The 19,511-nt window shown below is 37.4% G+C and overlaps 1 protein-coding gene across 3 annotated transcripts in view; it reads right to left on the bottom strand.

Annotated features, from left to right (window-relative positions):
* DLGAP1 (DLG associated protein 1) overlaps positions 1–19,511 on the bottom strand; it is a 411,297-nt gene that overhangs the window by 326,772 nt on the left and 65,014 nt on the right. Inside the window, exon 2 of one of the 3 annotated variants that reach the window (XM_051611840.1) lies at positions 4,229–4,370. The exons of the other annotated variants lie outside the window; for them this stretch is intronic. The gene's annotated coding sequence lies outside the window, so the exon portion shown is untranslated. The remainder of the gene's footprint in view (positions 1–4,228; positions 4,371–19,511) is intronic. 3 annotated transcript variants of the gene reach the window in all.

Raw genomic sequence — 19,511 nt, 5'->3', positions numbered from 1 at the left:
CACTCAGGTGTCAGTGATCTGAACCTGTAGAAGTCAGTTATTTGAATCATTCTATTGGCCTGACTACCATGAAGACATATAGTCCATTGATTATATATTAGAATTTACACTTAGCAAGCACTTAGACACCTACATTTCCTTGCGTTAAAGTGTCCTCATCACAAACTGAAAACCAGCCACAGCCTAAGATCGTGGCAGACGACAGCACATAATCACAGCTCATGAAATCAAAATTCAGCACTATGTAGCATGGGTGAGGACAATAATTGAAATGGTATTACCATCTATTGGGAAGCAGCTTTTTCACATTTTGTCTCAGGCTTGCAATCAAACGCACATTTAAGACAAGATTCCATGTGAGTGACTAACAACAGTCTTTACTCCTTTCTCCACAAAGATGATTAAGATGATTAAGGGAGTGGAACATCTCCCTTATGAGGAAAGGCTGAGGGAGCTAGGTCTCTTTAGTTTGGAGAAAAGGAGACTGAGGGGTGACCTCATCAATGTTTACAAATACGTAAAGGGTGAGTGTCAAGAAGATGGAGTTAAGCTTTTTTCAGTGATGACCAGTGATAGGACAAGGAGTAATGGATACAAATTGGAGCATGGGAGGTTTAAGGTGAATATCAGGAAAAATTTTTTTACTGTGAGAGTGACAGAGCACTGAACAGGCTGCCCAGAGAGGTTGTGGAGTCTTCTTCTCTGGAGACATTCAAAACCCACGTGGATGCCTTCCTGTGTGATGTACTCTAGGTGACCCTGCTCTGGCAGGGGGGTTGTACTAGATGATCTTTCGAGGTCCCTTCCAACCCCTATGATTCTATGATTCTATGATTCTATGATTTATCCCTAAATACTTTATAGAAACCTAGAATGGTTTGGGTTGGAAGAGACCATCTACTTCCAACCCCCTGCATGGGCAGAGACACCTCCCACTAGACCAGGTTGCTCAAAGCCCCATCCAACCTGGCCTCCAACACTTCCAGGGAGGGGGCAGCCATGACTTCTCTGGGCAACCTGTTCCAGTGCCTCACACCCTCACAGTGAAGAATTTCATCCTAATGTCTAACATAAATCTCCTCTCTTCCAGATTAAAACCATTACCCTTTGTCCTGTTACTACATGTCCTGTCCCTCCCTAGTTTTCTTGCAGGGAAACTTTGTCTTTTTGACTACTGTTCAAAAACCCAACAACCAATGAAGTCCAAACACGGTGTGTGAGGTGGAAGAGATAGGAGGTACAAATCAAATCCTACATAATTCCCTTTAATTCCCTCCAATTCCTGCTTTCTGTAAATCTAATAATGATATGCTGCTCTGTAAAATGTCAACAATAACATACAGAATTGCCATGTGCATTTCCAGAGAGAGAAGATAAACTGAGCTTTCAGATCTTCATGACTTTCACACTCCTGGGAGTACTAAAAGAGTCTTCCAGAAGTCCTTTGCTTAGGTCAAAAGTGGCAGAGATTTCCACCTGTTGTTGAGATCACTGCTGTAAATTACAGTGGCAGTCCCTGCTCTTTAAAAGGCTCCAGCTAATTCAAATGTCTTCTATTAATCCTTCTCTTCTTTCTAGTAAAGCTTTCATGTGGATTGAAAAAGTGCACAAAAAACATTGAAACCTATTCTACATGTGTGGAAGAACCATGATCGTGAGCATTTAAAGATTTTAAGTTAATATGCCAATGTAGTCAAATGCAGAAAATATTTCTGAGGTGCAGGCTTCATCATCTGCTGACGTTTGTCCCATTCACTCCAAATTTCTAACTCTTGATTTGTGCTTCTCCTCATGCTTTTCTCAGCTTAGTCTGTTCTTCTCAGATGGGTAACATTTATATTTCAGAAAGGCACATATTTTTACCTGACACCATCAACCTTATTTTCTCTGACTTTGTGAGCTCAAAAAATCCCAACATCCAAACTACACAGAGGTCCAAGCTGAGGCTGAGGCATTGCTTTGATAGTACTAGTGGTTAAAACTGAATGAATTGTGAAAATGTTCAGCAGATGTCTCAATTAAATTCCTTTAAATGAATGTTCATGAATTATTCACTTTACTAAAAGCCTGATGATTCATATGAACAATATCTCAAAATGATTTGAATAAACAATTTATATGATATTATTCAAGCAATCTCTGGCTATAAGTATTCTGAAGCCATCTTGAATTCCTAGATGCCCTCCTAGATTATCCTAAATGTTTCTCTGAAAAATTTTTGTTGTGTTCATTTGTTCCATACCTAGACCAATGTAATTACTAAAAGGTAATACTACATTATCCTCCTGATAATTGTGGGTTCCTACAGATCTACAAGAAGGCTATTGCTGGAGACCAAACCCATCATCTTTCTATGACAAATGTAGTTTGTTGTAAAGTACCTGCACAAATTTATACTAATTGTGTAGGGAATACAATGAACATCACTGTGAGAACATTTTATTTGAGGAAGTCTTCATTTCATAAATGAATAGACCCATTTTATTTCCTAATATTTTGCAAACTGCATGTTTATGGCAAACTGTCACTTGTGTTCAGATGTAGAATCTAGAAACTACATTGATAGTTCCTTGGAAATGCTAAAAATAGATAAGATGGATTGACTGATTGCATATTCCTTTGAATTATTGTGAAAGCACCAGATCTATCTAAAGCATGCCATGAAAAAAGTAGAGTTAGAACTTATGTAACAGCGAGTTGCTATAAAAAGCTTCTTGTTGAAAGCTATATAAAACAACTTCAAATCTGTCATGTTCCACCTCTTCGGCTTTAAAAAAATTAATCTCAGTGAAAATGTCCAAGAAAAATATGATTCAGGTTTACATTTTTAAATTGGAGCACAAGCTATGCCCCCATGAAGACCAGACTCTTTTGTAATTAAATATGATAACTTTGTGAGTTTTTATGTTCAGAATTTATTACAATAATGCTGATTTTATTAGGTTAGCTAAACCAGTGTAGTTATTTCAGCAACAACAGCTCAGAAATACTTTTTTTTTCTCAAAGACACACTATCTTCACTTTTACTTTAATCCAAGTTCGTTTCTTGAATACAGATTATATTTACCTTCTGCTGCTGCTGATATTCCCGCGTGCCCTCAGAACAGGCTCTCTAACAAAGCAGCCAGGAAAACACGTTTTCTACTTCTCCTCCCACAGAAACATGCAAGATGACTGCACAGATGTAGCACCCCAGAGAACAAGCTCTACAACATCTGACCTGACCTCTGATATTTGCAAGAAAACAGTTTCAAATCTTGGACGAGTTTGACCCACCACGAAGCAAAAGGAAAGGAGTATAAACAGTAAGAGAACATGGAGAAGTCAAAACCAGCTTCAATTTTAGTGACAGGAACTGAAAAAATTAGCACAGTAGCCAGCAGAAAATAATACAGAGGTTAAAGCTGTGGGGTAGCACCTGAAGTCTGCTCTTGCTGGTCCTGAGATTAACAAACATATTCACCAGGAACTGTAAAACCACTGAGAGTGGGATGGATGTCAGGTCCTTCTTTTCTATCCTGAAATGTGTATTTAAATTTACAAAAGAACTCCTTTTCTCTTTTTCTGGCTACTTTTATATATAGATACACAAGTTTTAGAGCTGCTGTTCTGATTATTTTTTTACTGGCAATGAAATTTTAAAGGCTTTTAAAACAGTTTCACTGGGACCAGAGAGTGAAACTACTACCAAATGAGGCTTTGAAACAGAGCAGCTGGAGAAAGCACTCACCATTTTCAGGACAGAACATCCCTCTGCAAAAAATCCCAAAACCTTCTTGTTTACTAACACAGGTGCCTTCCTCATTAAAACACAAAGGCTGGCAAAGCAAAATAACAAAGGGGTCATGGTAGAATTGCATTTGGTATGTTGAAAGTGTATCACCCAGCACTGAGTACCACTCTATGATTATATCCTATTTTTTACTCTGAAAAACAACATCCTCCTACATCCAGAAAGACAATTTTAAGACAGCTACCATTTATCCCAGAAAAGCTCTCTGGTACTTAGAAAAACAGTGGAAATTAAAAACAACCCCTTGCTAGTGAAATTAGCTGAAATTAGCTCCTCTGATGATCTGTTCTTTAAATTGGGAAAGAAGAAAGGATTTTTTTTATTTTTTTATTTTATTATTATTTTTTTGTTTCAGCAAGATTTATTTTTAGACTGGCAAAGAGACAATGGTAAACAGAACTGAAGCTCTGTGGGCACCTTCTGAGGTTAAATTACCTTTCATGCCATTTGCACAGAAGACTGTTCTCAAGCAGCTTGAGCAGATGGTCGGGACACCATTGTCCGTTTACTTGTATCCACCAAGATAAACGATGGCTCTTTGAAATCATGAACAATCTGACCCTTGTGATGTTTTAGGCTGCCAAGGGAAAAAAAATAAATTATATACAAATAAATATAAAGTTAGCTGAAGAGGAGAAAAGAGTTTTGATTGATGAAATTTCATTTTAAAGTACTAAAATCCCCTCTTGAACAAAAAAAAATAAAAAATGTAACCAGGAATTTTTTTTTTTTTTTTTTAAACTAACATGTTCCAGAATACTTAACTAAGTAGGAGACACAGGTAAAAACAAATCATACACAGTAACTGACTCAAATAAGAACCTGCCCTTTCTGCACAACTGTTCCTACTGCATATAGCATTTGCTGAAGCATGCTGCCAAATAACAAGCAGCTCTGCTTACTGGGCTACAGATGAGCTCAGAGATTTCCCAGACCAAGCCAGAGCAGACAACTGCCAGGGCACAGCAAACCACCCACCCAGCCAGCCAAGGATTGGTGAAAAAAGTCATGAAAGTGGCAGAAGATTGATGTGGTTTCTAGTTGTTTTAAGAACTTCCCAAACTTCTTTAAGAGCAGTCCTGGCCAAACCTCCCCAATGTTGCAAATATCCAACCTGCTAAAAAGGCACTTTTTTTGAAACAAGTTACAAATTACAAAGATTAATTTAAAGGATTGGAGACAACATGCACAGCTACGAAGCAAATGCTGAACTTAGGAACAATTTTTGGTATTTAAGTGTGAAAGAGCAGATTTTAGTCTTTGGCCTTGCAACTAATAATTGTATAACCTGTCACTCTTCAAAGCTCCAGAAAGAAAAGGAAAAGCAAGGTTCCTGAGTATGGAAAGAATCACATGAAGGGGCCCAGACACCGAATTCAATACACACAGCAAAATAAGATAGAATTTGGTTTGGAAAATAACAGTGAAATTAGGTAACTATGACTCACCAGCCACTCAGTGTCCTAAAACCTGCAGGTACCTCAAAGCATTTAATTAACTGAAGTTGTGTATAAAGATGGATAGTTGTTTCTGCAATAATTGCTTGTTTAAAGAATGACACAACAAATAAATTTAATATCCTCTATCTAATACTACACACTCCATAGCAACAGCAGGTAAACAGTGGATACATTTCTCCCTCTCATTTCAATGATCAATTGACTTTTAAAAATCTCTTTTTACTGTACTGTTGGCATATCCAACATGCCTTAGAACAAATATGCAATTTAGACATTTAAGATTCTTGTCATATTTTGAAATTGTTAACACTCATTGGAGAAATGAAAGAAAGAAAAAGACAGGTTGAGATAAACATCAAGCAGTGGCCTCCAGCAACTCAAAGTACTGTGTTTGATAATGGAGGAGTAATTATAGCTCACATAAGAGGAAATAAGTGGGAAATAATGTTAATATGAATAGGAATTTAATACAAAAATAATGTTAAACAATTAGGACAAGAGATCTATTTATGTTCATATGGGAGTATGAAAAGAAGGCCAAATGGGAGGATTTTTCCTAATCCTCCTCTCTGCCTAAGAAAAGGGGGAAAGCCAAAAGTATGCTTGCTCTATGTATCAGTGTCCCATGCTAGCTTCCATGCTAATGTCATTTCCATAAAAAAAAATAATAAATCATGGCCTTTCTTTCTCCAAGTGAGCACTCTCTCTGCTTCACTTCCTCCCCTTTTTTTCTCAAAACTAAACAGAGGGCCACTGTCCCTCAGCTGTTTGTCTCGACTAATGTCCCCAACTACATTTGCATATTTGCAAATAAAATATGATAGTCATGGATACACTTATGAGTATGTTTAACATGAACCCACTGTCTGAGAGACTAAGATGGACAATACAAACATCCACCTCTCACCAAGCCACCACTCCGTCTTCCAATATCAGTGGACTTCACTTAGAAGCATCTCCATTACTACAAACTGGATGCTATTTTCTTCCTCATAAATAAACTGCTAAATTGTAAAACATGCACAATATACTTAAAATATTTTTTAAAAGTGATAAAGAGGTCTGTGATGAACATGTAAAAAATGTTCCTGACCTCAAAAATAAAATCTTTTCACTGAAAACACTAGAGTATACATTTTGGTTGTCCAGTAAAAACAAAGAGATCTTGAATAGTAAATACAAAGGCAGTTGCATTGTGATCAGATATCCTGTTACAATTATACCAGTTATAAAGAATCTGGCATTTTATAGGAAATATAGCAAACCAGCATTATTTACAAATCTAATACTTCAAAGATGTTCTAAATAACTTCCATACTGAATGAACTGGAGCATCCATGAATGATGGTAGAGTTTAGTATTTTACAAGGAAGAAGCATTGCAGTAAGTACGATTACAACCCTGGACTTCCAAAGGGCTAAATTTGTACTCTTCAAAGATCTACTTGCAGGAATCCCGTGTGCTCAGACTCTAGAAGGTAGGGCAGCCCAAGAGAGTTGGTTGATTTTCAAATGTCCCTCCCTCCAAGCTCAAGATAGGTGCATTCCTTTGAGCAAAAAATCAGGTAGAGGAGGAAGGAGACCTGCATGGATGAGCAAGGAGCTCCCAAAAAAAGTCACGTGAAAGAAAGAACTTCACAGTTTGTGGAAGAAGAGACTTGTCACTTGGGAGAACTACAGGAACATTGTCAGGGTATGTTGGAAGGCAAAAAGGAGGGCCAAAGCCCTCTTAGAACTTAATCTGTCTAAAGAAGTAAAAAAGAACAAGAAGGGCTTCTTCAAATACATCAGTGTTAAAAGGAAAAGACTGACAGGGGATCTTATTAATGTACATAAATATCTGAAGGGTGGGTGTCAACAAGGAGGAGCTCTTCAGTCATGCCCTGTGATAGGACAAGGGGCAATGGATGCAAACTGGAGCACAGGAAATTCCATCTCAACATGAGGAAAAACTTCTTTACTGTAATGGCTATGGAGCACTGGAACAGGCTGCCCACAGAGGTTGTGGATGCTCCTCTGGAAACTTTCAAGACCATTCTGGATGCATTTCTGTGTGACTTGCCCTAGATTCTGTGGTGGTCCTGCTCTGACAGGGAGGTTGGACTGATCTTGAAGGTCCCTTCCAATCAAAAGCATTCTGTGATGATTCTATGATTCTCTGAAAAGCATGTCAACAACATGAATTTGAAACTGCTGCAGATAAAACTTCAGCAAATCAAAGGAAATTTCACTTTGTTTTTTTAATCTTACAGGCACCTATGAAGTTCCATGAAGGCTAGACTCCTAAGAGCAATATATACACACACAGAGGCAAGTGCACATATGTATAGATAGGCAAACTAATTTCCAGGGAAGTAAGGATGAAAACCCAGGTGCAGAAATGTTGGTAATTAAAACAACCATTTATTATTCCTTAGTAAAGCACTAAACAGCAAGATTTCCCTCCACATCAGTTATTTTCTAGATCCTTTTGTAAGGTGGGCCACAATTAGCATGCAATAATGAGTTGTCAGCTGAGGACTGGACTCTTTAAAGCTGCTGAAAAACTGAGACAGATTTAGGTTGCCTTTCCCTTTGTACAGCTTGGCATTAATACATCTTCTGATGAGCAAAGACAGTTTTCCTTTCTGCAGGTTTAAAAGTATAAAAGGCCCCAGTGGGAAGGTCATGAAGGTGTTCCCATCTCTGCATTATGCAGCAAGCTAAATCAATCATTATTTATGGGGAGGGAATATGCTGCACACTCTCAGGAATAAGACTCACTAAAGACAAGGAGATGAAGAACAACTTTAACAGTGTGGTTGTACAGCAGCTGATTCCAGAAGGAATTTCTCAGTACTTAACTTCTTTCAGACTGCACCATCTTTGTTGGTGTTAAACTAGTAGAAGAAAACAGTGAGATTACTGAAATCTCATGTATCTCTCAAGGACCTGAAGATACAGCTCGTGTTATTCCATAATCACAGAAGGGAGGTAACACAAAATGGAGAAGCTGTCCAGTAATATGAGTGACTGGTCTGAAACACATTTTAAACAGACAGCTATTCTGAACGAGGCATGTTAAAGGTAAAAGACTTTGGTAGAAAAATTCTGATCAGGAAATCAGATAAATTACAATTTTGTGCTAAAATTAGAAACACCTTTTAAATCTTCCAGGAAGTAATTTATGAAGTTTCCAGTTAAGACATATCTAAAGATTCAACCTCAGGTTAACAAATACATACACCAGGAAGAAAAGACTACTTGAAATTGCATATTCCAGAATTGTAGTAATTTCTTATTTCCTAAGTCTTTGTTTCACTACATATAGCACTACCAAGATGTCATCTCCACTGTAACACCAGAGAAAGAATGGATAGACATAATAATATCATAAATCAATGGGAGAAAGGATGAGCTCCATGAAAACATGGAACAACCACAGAACATTCAATGAAGACCAGACAGAACAACAATGAGCAAACAATGACATGATTGTAAATAACATACTGGCTCCTGACTTGCTGAAACTAGTAGGCCAAGAATTTACAGACAGTCTGACACATAATTTTACATTGGTAAATGAAATGGAATATTTCAAGTATAATATACATATTATATACGTACAGCATAATCACTAGGGACAGAAATATTGTGTCTTTAAATAAAAATAATATCATGACACATTTGGAGCAAGTTTTCCTATGTATGTCTTTCAGATACTTGGCAGAAATCATGCCCATTGATGCAAGGTTAGAATTTCAGTACCCAAGTTCCAACATCTAAAGAAACAGAAACAGGAAACTAATGCAATATCTAACCCTATACAAATTATCAGCAAGTCCTTAAAGATTTTATGAATGAAATTTTGTGATGTTGTGTAAGAAAATATAAAACGCATTATTGCCTCTTATTTACTACTTCGTGCAGATACACTTGTGCAGCATGGGTGCCAAAAGTGTAAAATTAAAATTACTAAATTTCACAACATTTTTACAGGCATAAGGAAATACCTGAGACATTAGTAGATGAAACCTCATGCCTTTCAAGAACTGCCAGAAATGTAGTGTAATCTGCAATGTCATAAACAGTGGTAAACACTAATGAGCATCAGGGTGTCTTTTCTAAACATACACCTCTGAAAACTTTAATTGTGCTTCCAAGACATGTAAGCTTCCAAGAATTTGCTTCAGGATTTCTGTTATTTCTGCTTGCTCCTACTGTTATAACGTTTATCAGAATAAAGACCTGTTTTCAGTAGACACTCAGTCACCTCTTCCATTTTGGGAAGAGAAAACTACATTAAATTTACAAACCCACTGATTACAGTGCTCCACTAAATACAAGCCTTACCTGGCTCAGTTAATGTTCTGGACATCTGACAAACTCTACAGAGATAAATGATGACTATGTTCTTGGACTCCTAACAACGTCACTGGAGGTAATGTTATAAAGCCTTAGCACTTACACATTACTTCATTGGCAGCAAGGAGATTGTATAAAAAATGATTTATTTCAGGAAAGGCAAAGTAACTCCCTTTTACATGGAACACTTACAGAGCAACTGGCAATACCTATGTCTTTCACTGTAAAAGTGGCCAAACCCAGAAGTGAGCTGCTCAGAGAGATTCTGGAGCCTCCTGCTATTGGAGATACACAAAACTCAATGGGAGCAGGTATTGAGCTACCTGATCCAGCTGTGAAGTTGACGTTGAGGTCCAGAAGCCACTTTTAATCTAAACAATAATTTGAATCTGTGTGAAACTATCTTGTCCTCAGCTGACTCACAGCACTATCCAGAAGACAAAGTACAGGACTTTTATTTGCTCCACTTCAGGCACTTTCCAAAAAGAAGTGAAGCTGAGCCACGGAGTTCCAAATCATTTGAATCACTTTGCAAGGGCCACAGAAGAATAGCACCTTAGCTTTGTTTCATAAAGACAATAGTTGCTCCAGTGCTATAAAATTCCCAGCTCACGCTGCAGTAGTGACTCCAAAGAAGGATGGCTAGCAGCCAAAAAACACCAGTATGGTTACCTGCTACATCTGGGTTTTCCTTTGAGGTCTCTGTCGTCTCACTAATGATTGCTTTGCATATGAGATTCAGCAAAGGAACAGTGTGCAGTGATACTGAAGTGGAAAACAGAGCAAATTAAATTGCTTGTCTTCCTGTTTTATAACCAACTGCAATTACCAAACTGGGGAGATGCCATACAAACAAAACACTGAACCACACAAATAGGAACCATTTCATTAGTAATCACAGAGTGAACCTTTCCCCAGGTTTAATTTAGGGAGCCCTTAAAATATGCAGTCCTATCTACTACTTTGAGTCCTCAATCACTTCCTTCTGTAATTCTAGTTTCCCTCTACATGAAATCCTGCAGTTAAATCTACCTTCAGGATGACTGCCTTGATTAATAACTCTATAATGTCTGTACTCTCTGTTGGATAAAGCACTTCTTTGTTCAAAAGTAATCCTTTTCCTCTGAATGCTGGCAATTTCAGTGCTGAGGGAATGAATCACCACTGCTTGGTGCTGCCATTCACACTGCTGGGGTATGTAGTCATGTGAAGTCATTCTGAGCCGTAATTTCTTATCCCCCTTAGTAATTTGTGGATTATGGCAGTGGAAGGACTATATGGATGCAAGTAACTCACAGGTCATCCAACATGTCCGTCAAAAGACCAGAGCAACTTTGCAGATACTGGATGAATTCTGAATACCTCAAATTTTTAATTTTGAATGCTAACTCGAGGAAGAATAATATTTCTGAAATAACGAAGGCAACCAAGAAGGCAGAACACAGGAACATAGCATGCAGCTCCTGGAAGAAAATGGAAGGGAAAGTATGCTTTGTTCTATGCTAATTTTCACTACAGTTGGCTGGAAGACAAATCTACTTGGCAAAGTGGTTAGTATTTTGATTTTCACCCCACATACTAGAATTACAAAGAAAGTAAAGCCCTGTTGAGTTTTCACACATTGGTGACAGAGGTACTCTCTACACTGGAGAGCAAATGTTCAGTGGCCTGACGTGGTACTCATGTATCAGAAAGGATCATTTATTTCAGTGCAGATGTGAGCATGAGGCAATGATACCTCCAGGTATCAACCCTTCTGATGGGCAATTAACTGTTATATGTCAATGCCTTTTGAAAGGTCAGTTGTTCACCTAGATGCAGAAGAGGATCATTTTAGAAAACATATTTCCACAGCATAGGATAACATTTACTTGCCTGCTCCTATCAGATTAAAAGTACCTTTCAATAAAGTATTTAAAAATTATTAAACATGTTTATTAAACACATTTTACAATAATCATATGCAGCAACATATTAATAAATTTATCTTGATGACTAAGGGGCAGAATGATATAGAAAAATTAACTGAGGAAGAAAGGCTAAAACATGCATTATCTCATCAGCTTAGTGAGGCCCATTTCACCTGAATTTAAATGGCTTGAGTAAGATTATGCAGTGAATCAGCTCAGAGCCCAGAATAGAACTAGGGAATTGTGGCTCATTGTCTCTGCCTTTAACCATTAATTCACACTCCCACACTGAAAAAAATTTATGTTACTATTTTATTAAGCCCCCCAATATATTTAAATGGTATCAGTACACTGAAAAATATCAGAGAAAAAACATAAACTAAGATATAAGCCTGACATCCAGTCTGATTCTTGAGTCACTATTAAAATGGGTAGGAAAAGGGTAATACTCGTATAAAAAGATGGACCTACAAGCTTTACCTTTCAATCCTCTTGCTTTGATTCTTTTGGGTTCTCTTATACCTACAGTAAGTCAATCTCACTTTCAAAACAAATGAAGAAAATTGCAGAGGTCTCCAACCATAAAGAAGCTCTTCATGTAATAAATCATGTATGTATATAGAGGTTCGTTCTATCATCATGAATAGACATTTTAAACTCTGTTGTGATTTCCTTTAAGACCATGAGAGTGTACAATTGTGTACGAAGTGATTCGATCGATAGAACACTGGATAGGTAACACCAAATCTGTCATTTTAGCCTCAGGACAGTAGTAGATGGATGCTCTGAAAGATCTATTTATGTAGTGCTTCATAGTACAATTTAAAGAAAATTTCCAATATTTAAATAAACAAAGCACATTCTGATAATATTTTGCTGAAGTTAACATCTAGGAAGGAAATGGTTCAACTATTTATTGCTAAAAGAACTCTCTCTTTTTATCGAATACAGATTTTAAAATAAAATATGCATTCTGGATATTAATTTCCTCCCTTCCCTTTCCTTATCCCATCATGCTTTTCTTTCACTCATTCTCAGATGGTCCCATTTTTGCACTGAAAATGTGAAGGTTCTGTTTTGGAGTCTGTCAGCATAGAAACAAGTCTTCAAGTGCTGCAATCTCAGCTTAGCATGGACTGTGTCTGCTCCACTCTAAAACCATTATCAACTCTCCTGATGCTGCACATTCCCAAATACATTTTCAACTCAAACTCAAATAACTGAATGTACCTGAAAGTCTCAGGAGTCACTAAGATCGGACAAGCCACTGGCTAAGTATAAATATGAACAATTACTTCATAACCTATTCCAGGTAAGAAATAACTCACAGCTTCCCTAAAAGAGGCACAGAGCAGGAATTCCTTTACATCTGCATCAGTTCTTCTCTAGCTGCTCACTCGGCTTAAACTGGGTTGAGCCAGTTGTGCTTCCCTTTTTCAACTCGGCACAGGATTCACTCTGTGCTCTCAGTCTCTGCTCCTCCCAACAGACGGTGGGGGGCAGCCAATAAGTTTCCACTCCTGCTCCTTCCAGTTGCTCACAGCAGATAACAGCAGGTAAATAGTAATTGTTCTCTTCCCCACAGCGAAGAGTCAGAGGCTCATCACTGCTGAGTTAAGGAAGAGGAATTACTCTCCCTACTCAGACAAGAGGTAGGTGAGATGCTGTTCTACAGTGAGTTTTACAACCTGAAAGTGTTGCTCTCCACAGCTTTTTACAGAGCAGACCATTTAAAAAAATTTAAGCTAACATCTGAATATCTCGTAAAATGTCACATGCAAACAAAGCTACGTAATATATATGAATATATATTTCCTTGTCACCTTCCAAAGCTCCTTAGTAGACACATCTTTCAGGTCTGTGGATTGCAGGACCAAGAAATGATCAATTAAAGCTGTTACAACATCTGAAATATGGAACAAAACAGAAGAGGGAGCTGAGAAGGCAATAGGGAGCTCTGATTATACAGAGCATGCAGGATTTGCATATTGTCAATTTGCAGATTCAAGGTGAAATTTTCCTGAAAGATGCAACTAAAAAAGCATTTTAAGTCATACCAGCAAATTACAGCCATCTGACATAATTAAGACAGATTTCTAAACCGTATCTCTCTCTTCTAACTGTAAGAGAAGGGTGTCCCATTTGGTGTCACACACCCTTGCAGAGCTTTCCCAAAGAGCAGTTTAATTGCTTAACATATTGTTTACTCGGAAGTAATCTTTACTACAGTATTGGCAGACTCCTTAGAAAAAAAATAAAATATTATTTTGATACACTCTGTGTCAATAGATATAATAAAACACTGCTTTTTGAAAGTTATTGATAAAGGCAAGGCATGCAATGGATGGGTTAAGAAGCACTGGCACAGAAAAACAGAATAGTTTGTCTAAGGTAAAACATCACATCACCAGCAGTGTTGGGAATACACTGGAGATTTTAAGAATTTTCCTTGGTATGATCTTCTGGAATACATTTTCTCTGTAATATCGACTTTTTTTTTCTTTTTTTTTCTTTTTTCATTAACTTCCGGTAAATTTTTTTAAAAATACAATCTTAACTGCTCATTGTTTTGCAGACTAAATCCAGCAATTTACCTGCAGTTCTTCTGGTTGCCTGGGTAAAGCAATCTGAGGTTGCTAAATATGGTTTTTAGCTGAGTACTAAGGCAAAGGAAAGAACAAAGAAGAGAGATGTAAAGAGAAGTCAAGTGTCTTTATCTATAATGAGCCACAGTTAATCCCTTCCATGGCTGCCTTAACATGGGCCACGTGTTGTTGAAAACACTAGATTTGATAAGTCAAATTTTCATACTTCCTGTGCTTATCTCCTCCACAAAATATCTATGGCATGGCACCTTTCAAGAACACCAAACCAGAGTCTGCAGTCAAAGCCACTTGAAAGACATAATCAGTCAAACACCAATATGAAATGCAGTGAAGTGAACAGTAACACTGCAACACCAGCTAAAAGTGATACTCCTGTCCAAATCCCCAGAACTACTTGATTTTGGATCCCCTTAGCATTTGCTAGAGCATTTGTTTCTTTGGTGGGAAGAGATGAGGGTGTTAAAGCAATAGCTTAAAATGGGATGCAAACACTGAATTTCAAAACTTCATTAAAAGGATGGTTTGGGGCTAGTTTAATCTCATGCATCTTGTGGGTGAGTAAGGGACTGCTGGGAAGAGCCTCACAATCGGAGGCATTAAGAGTTCTGAGAAACTTAAATAAAACCTGGCGAATTGTTACTTCGCATCAGTTTGATTGCAAAAGAAGTGTTAGTTGCCTTTGACATTTATTGCTGTATCATAGCTATGTACTGAGCATGAAATCCTGAGCCAGTTCTTTGTCTTCTAACAGTCATCAGTGAACAGATAGGTAAAGCTAGCGCGGTGGCCCTAAAGAAGTGGCACGACCTGCACAAGAAAGAAGTACTGAGTTTCCATCTCTTTCAGAAAATCTACTTTCTTTCCTACATAAAAATATAGTAGAAGTTGATTTTCATAGGAAGAAAACATGTTTATTTGAGTATCATTAAATAATTTAATTGTCAGGTTTGACATGAACAAACGTTCAAATTATGGAAGATTCTTAATGTACATTATAAATGAGTGCCTCCTCTATACAGGTCTCTATTTTCCTGTGTACTTTTAAACTCTTCTAGATAAGATTTTGATAATGTAATCAGCTGCTTGAGTAAACATAACCTAATTGAAGTAGTATTCCAAAGAGAATTACTTCTATTATTACAAATTCCCTGGTGTGCAGCTGTAAACAGACAGATGAATGATAGCAAATGACCTAGATAAATGTGCCCTGGTAGCTGTCGCTCCTTAGTCTTGACCTTCTGACACCATTCAAGCTGTGCAACAACTTGTCCCAGCATTAAGAGGGAGACAGTTTCAGGCTCATTCTATTCTGAGCAAACTGCCAGTATTTCTCTACAAAGACACACAATCTCACAAAATTTGTGGACTAAAATGTATTTCTAACATAAGTTCAAAAGAAATACAGAATCTTGCTACAGCTTCTCCTCTCCCACTATAAAAATAAGTAAATACGTAAAGAATTATAGTACTAAATTAAATGTTATGTGTATTTTACTAAAAGTTGGATGTTTTTTACATTTATTTTGAGCTTTGTAATTCAGGAAGTACAAGTCTCTTCAAACCTTATCCCTAAGGAATTCCAGGGCCTTTTAGTACCCAGAAGAAAGGAAGCATTTCTGGCTTAGTGTATTCAGAGTTCTGGTAATCTCTGTTCTGTGTAAATCAGTGGTAATAGGATGAGAAACTATGGCCACTGCAAAATCCCAGCATAATCAATAATTCAGAGAGCAATGTCTATGTAATAAAATAGGTGCTATATTATACACACAGAATACCCATGGTTTTTTACCTAAGAAATCAGTCTTAAAATGCTGGGGAATGCCTGCATTCAAGCATTATCTTACAAATGCAGTCAAGAAGATGGATAAAAACCCCACACCTTTAAAGTACGTAAAGAGAGACTGAACGTAGGTATTCCCCTATGTAACCCCAAATACCTCAAGATTTTGAAGAAAAACCAATCTCCACAATTAAGTGGCAGAAAATTTTACAAGCAAAGACACCAGATGCCTCGGAACAACATCACCAGTAAAATGTAGCCTAGCCTCTGTTGTGTTTTCCAGATTCTGCTTGCAGACTCTAGCACGAGTGAATAATCTATTGTGATGGGGAAGAGAAATGGGAAAACTTTTCATCAGTCTCATTAATCATCACAGTAAAAAGCCAAAAATACAGCTTTCTGTCAAGAGAATTACATTTTAAAGTTCTGTTAGAAGAAAGTTCTTGTAAAAGAAAGTGCACCATTTTGTCCTTTCAGCCTTACCTACTTCTTTACACCACATTAGGAAACCACTGCTACACACTGTTACACAACAGTGTGTTGTGTAACAACAGGCCCATGAGATGTAGGGGCATATTTTCCTACAATGTCCAACTACTGTAGCACTGTATATAACAAATTACATGAAGGTTAACTGTAGAGTCTCGCTGTAAAAATAACAATAAGAAACTCTTAAGATACTACTATATAATTGGATTTAGATTAAAGTAAACCCAGAGAATTTTCTTGTGAAGTGTTTTTTTGGTTTTTTTTAAGACTTACTGGTATTTTTGTCAGCAATGGACAGATATATATAAGTGTAAAATGTTAAAAAAGCCTTTCAGATAGACACTTTGCACACCTTTAAGTATGCTTAGATGATGACAAGCAAGGGGTGCTTATCTGGAGGTCTAGACAAAGGGAAGTTCTTATTCAGTAAGATAATACCCTTCAGGTAAAGAGTGACATTCTCATTGAAGAGTCTGAACAAAAGGTAAAGCTGCTATAATGACTATCCTATAGTCAGAAATGCACTATACTAAACTTCTATATTCACTAAGATAATGAAAATTTAATTTGATGTCCTTCTAAAAAAAAAAAACAAACTAGCATTTAAGGCTCATTTTGAAACCTGAAGTCCAGTGTTAACTTTTTCCTGACACCATTTTCTTGAAAAAGAAGGAAAAAAATAAGCTTTTGTTTTATTTTTTTGTGACCTTCTTAGACAGTGAGTTTAACTTTCCTACACAGTAATTTTGACACTAAGATGACTCCGTTTTGAACCCAAACAAAGTTAGATGGCATCTTTCCTGTGCAGAATACCTGGGAACCCCCTTACCAGAGAGAATGCCCTAGACACTGCTCCAAACAGAAGAAAACTAAAAACCTGGAAGAGCTATAGGCAGGAAGTAAAAGAATGATCTCAGATCTGCAAAACTTACTTTCTAGTTAAAAACGTGCGAAGTTCTAAATACTTGAATTGTCCATAAAACTCCCATGATCCAGAAACAAACACAAAAACCCCCAAGCCCCAGCAGACCTATGCTTGGTTCAATGGTAACTGCTCACCTAGAATTTTCTGGGTTCTCTCCCCAACCAATTGCACTGGACACTGTCACGTGGTCCATGAAAAATTATGATTTGGCCTCATTTAGTTCCATTAGAATTCAGAATTATGAAAGAAGGGCAACTGTGCGATCAAATTGTACGTCGAAGGAAAGAGATCATGGGGAGTTAATGAAGCATTACTTTTTGTTTCAAAACATACCTAAAGTGCTGTGAAACTCTTGAACAAAAGGACATATCTATATGGCTATCTATATTTTTTTCTTGCAGAAGCAGCATGCTCATACAGACACATGAAAGACAGTAAGGACAGTCTCAATTTTAGTCAAATTTTTGCTCTGAATAATGGGTTTCTCCTTTGAAAGAGTGACCTGTGTGGGTGATTAAAATGTTCGCTCCAGGAAGCCAGAGAGCTGACCAGAGGGTGAAAAAGGGGTTGAAATTCATCAATTAGAAATTTCTCAGCAACTGAGTCCAGAATTTCACACAGCTATGTTTGAGCTGATGCCTTTTTAAAAAACAAACTCTGTATAAACAGCAAAATCTCTCTGTCCTCATTTTTTTCCATTTAATGGAAATTAGTGATAATAGAGCTGTTTGAAGGTATCACCTATGATTCTGAGGGCAAATTACTTAAATTGATGCATTTGCTAACTGCTTTGCTAATAATGCTTTTATTTCCTCACCAAGCCAAAGTCAAAAGTTATCTAATCCACTTTCCTGCCCATACCAAACTGATCCTTACTGTGCTTTCACCCCACCAAGGTTTACATGACAAAACATCCATGTTTCAGCTTCCTCTCCCAAAGACACATACACACACTCACACTGAATACTTCTGCTTAACAATATTCACTGAGAAGTGGATTGTCAACGTAACTTTCCTTACAGTTTCTTGTGCTTGTGCTTTATTCTTACCTCTGCCAACAGGTCTTGGTGCACAGAAGGTACCAATGGCAGCAGCAACTCAGAGTGCCTGCATCTTCTCACAGGGATGGGAGATACAGCTATTTTCTTATGGACTTCTATACACATGTCCTTTAACTTAATGGGAAAAAGGACCTTAAAAGTTGTCACAAGGAAAACAGAGTAAATCAGACACTAGAAGGACAGGTAGGGGAATAGTTTATTTCTTTCCCTTTCACTCCAACAACACATTTTTGTCTGTGGCTTAACATACCAGCCTTGATCCTGAGACATCAAAATATCTAAATGTTTAATGAATACCTTCTGAAACTAAAATGGATATGCTTAAAAGCTGACCTAAAAGAATGTTTAATAGGATCTAAATAAAATGTCAAAATTATTTGTTGTCTTCCTTACTGTTTTAAGCCCTTAGCATCACTGGCAAGTCACACTCAAAGTATTTCAGGCTTTTCAGGAACGTGGTCTTAATGATAGGGATGTTTTTAATAACAGACACATGGATCTGTTCAGCTCCTCTCATTTCTGTATGCAGTGCTACAGCCATAGATAATGTACTAAGCAACATCTCACCCAAGGAGCATAGAGCTGAATGGGCAAAGCAGGTTCAACATAGAATAATGCAGTAAAAACTGTGTTTTTTAATTTTTTTTTCCCCTCTCCACAAAAAAAAAAGACAAAGTGATTTTTTTTGGTGCTTTTAGAGAAAAGGGAGCAAAGTCAGCATCAGCAAAATGCATCATTAACTTTTTTAACAGACACCTCCTTGCCACTGTGTTAACAGACAGCTAGGAAATGAAGTTCACAAAAGAATGAATAACACAATGAATAAAGTAACGTATAGGTGAATAAAATGGGAATTTCCTCCTGCTAAGACAACTCAGGTATCCACATAATTGGAAACGCATGCACAATATGTTCACAGAATCATAATATCACAGAATGGTTTGGGTTGGAAGGCACCTTAAAGATTGTGTAGTTACATCCTCCCTGCATGGGTAGGGACACTTCCCACTAAACCAGGTAGCTCAAAGCCCCATCCAGCCTGGCCTTGAACACCTTCAGTGACATGGCATCCACGACTTCTCTGACCAACCTGTTCCAGTGTCTCATCATCCTCACAGTGAAGAATTTCTTGCTAATGTCTAAC

Source organism: Apus apus, chromosome 2 (genome assembly GCF_020740795.1).
Source record: "Apus apus isolate bApuApu2 chromosome 2, bApuApu2.pri.cur, whole genome shotgun sequence".
Taxonomy (NCBI): Eukaryota; Metazoa; Chordata; class Aves; order Apodiformes; family Apodidae; genus Apus; species Apus apus.
Note: the sequence above shows the minus strand (reverse complement) of the source record. Positions and strands in the feature narration are given on the sequence as shown.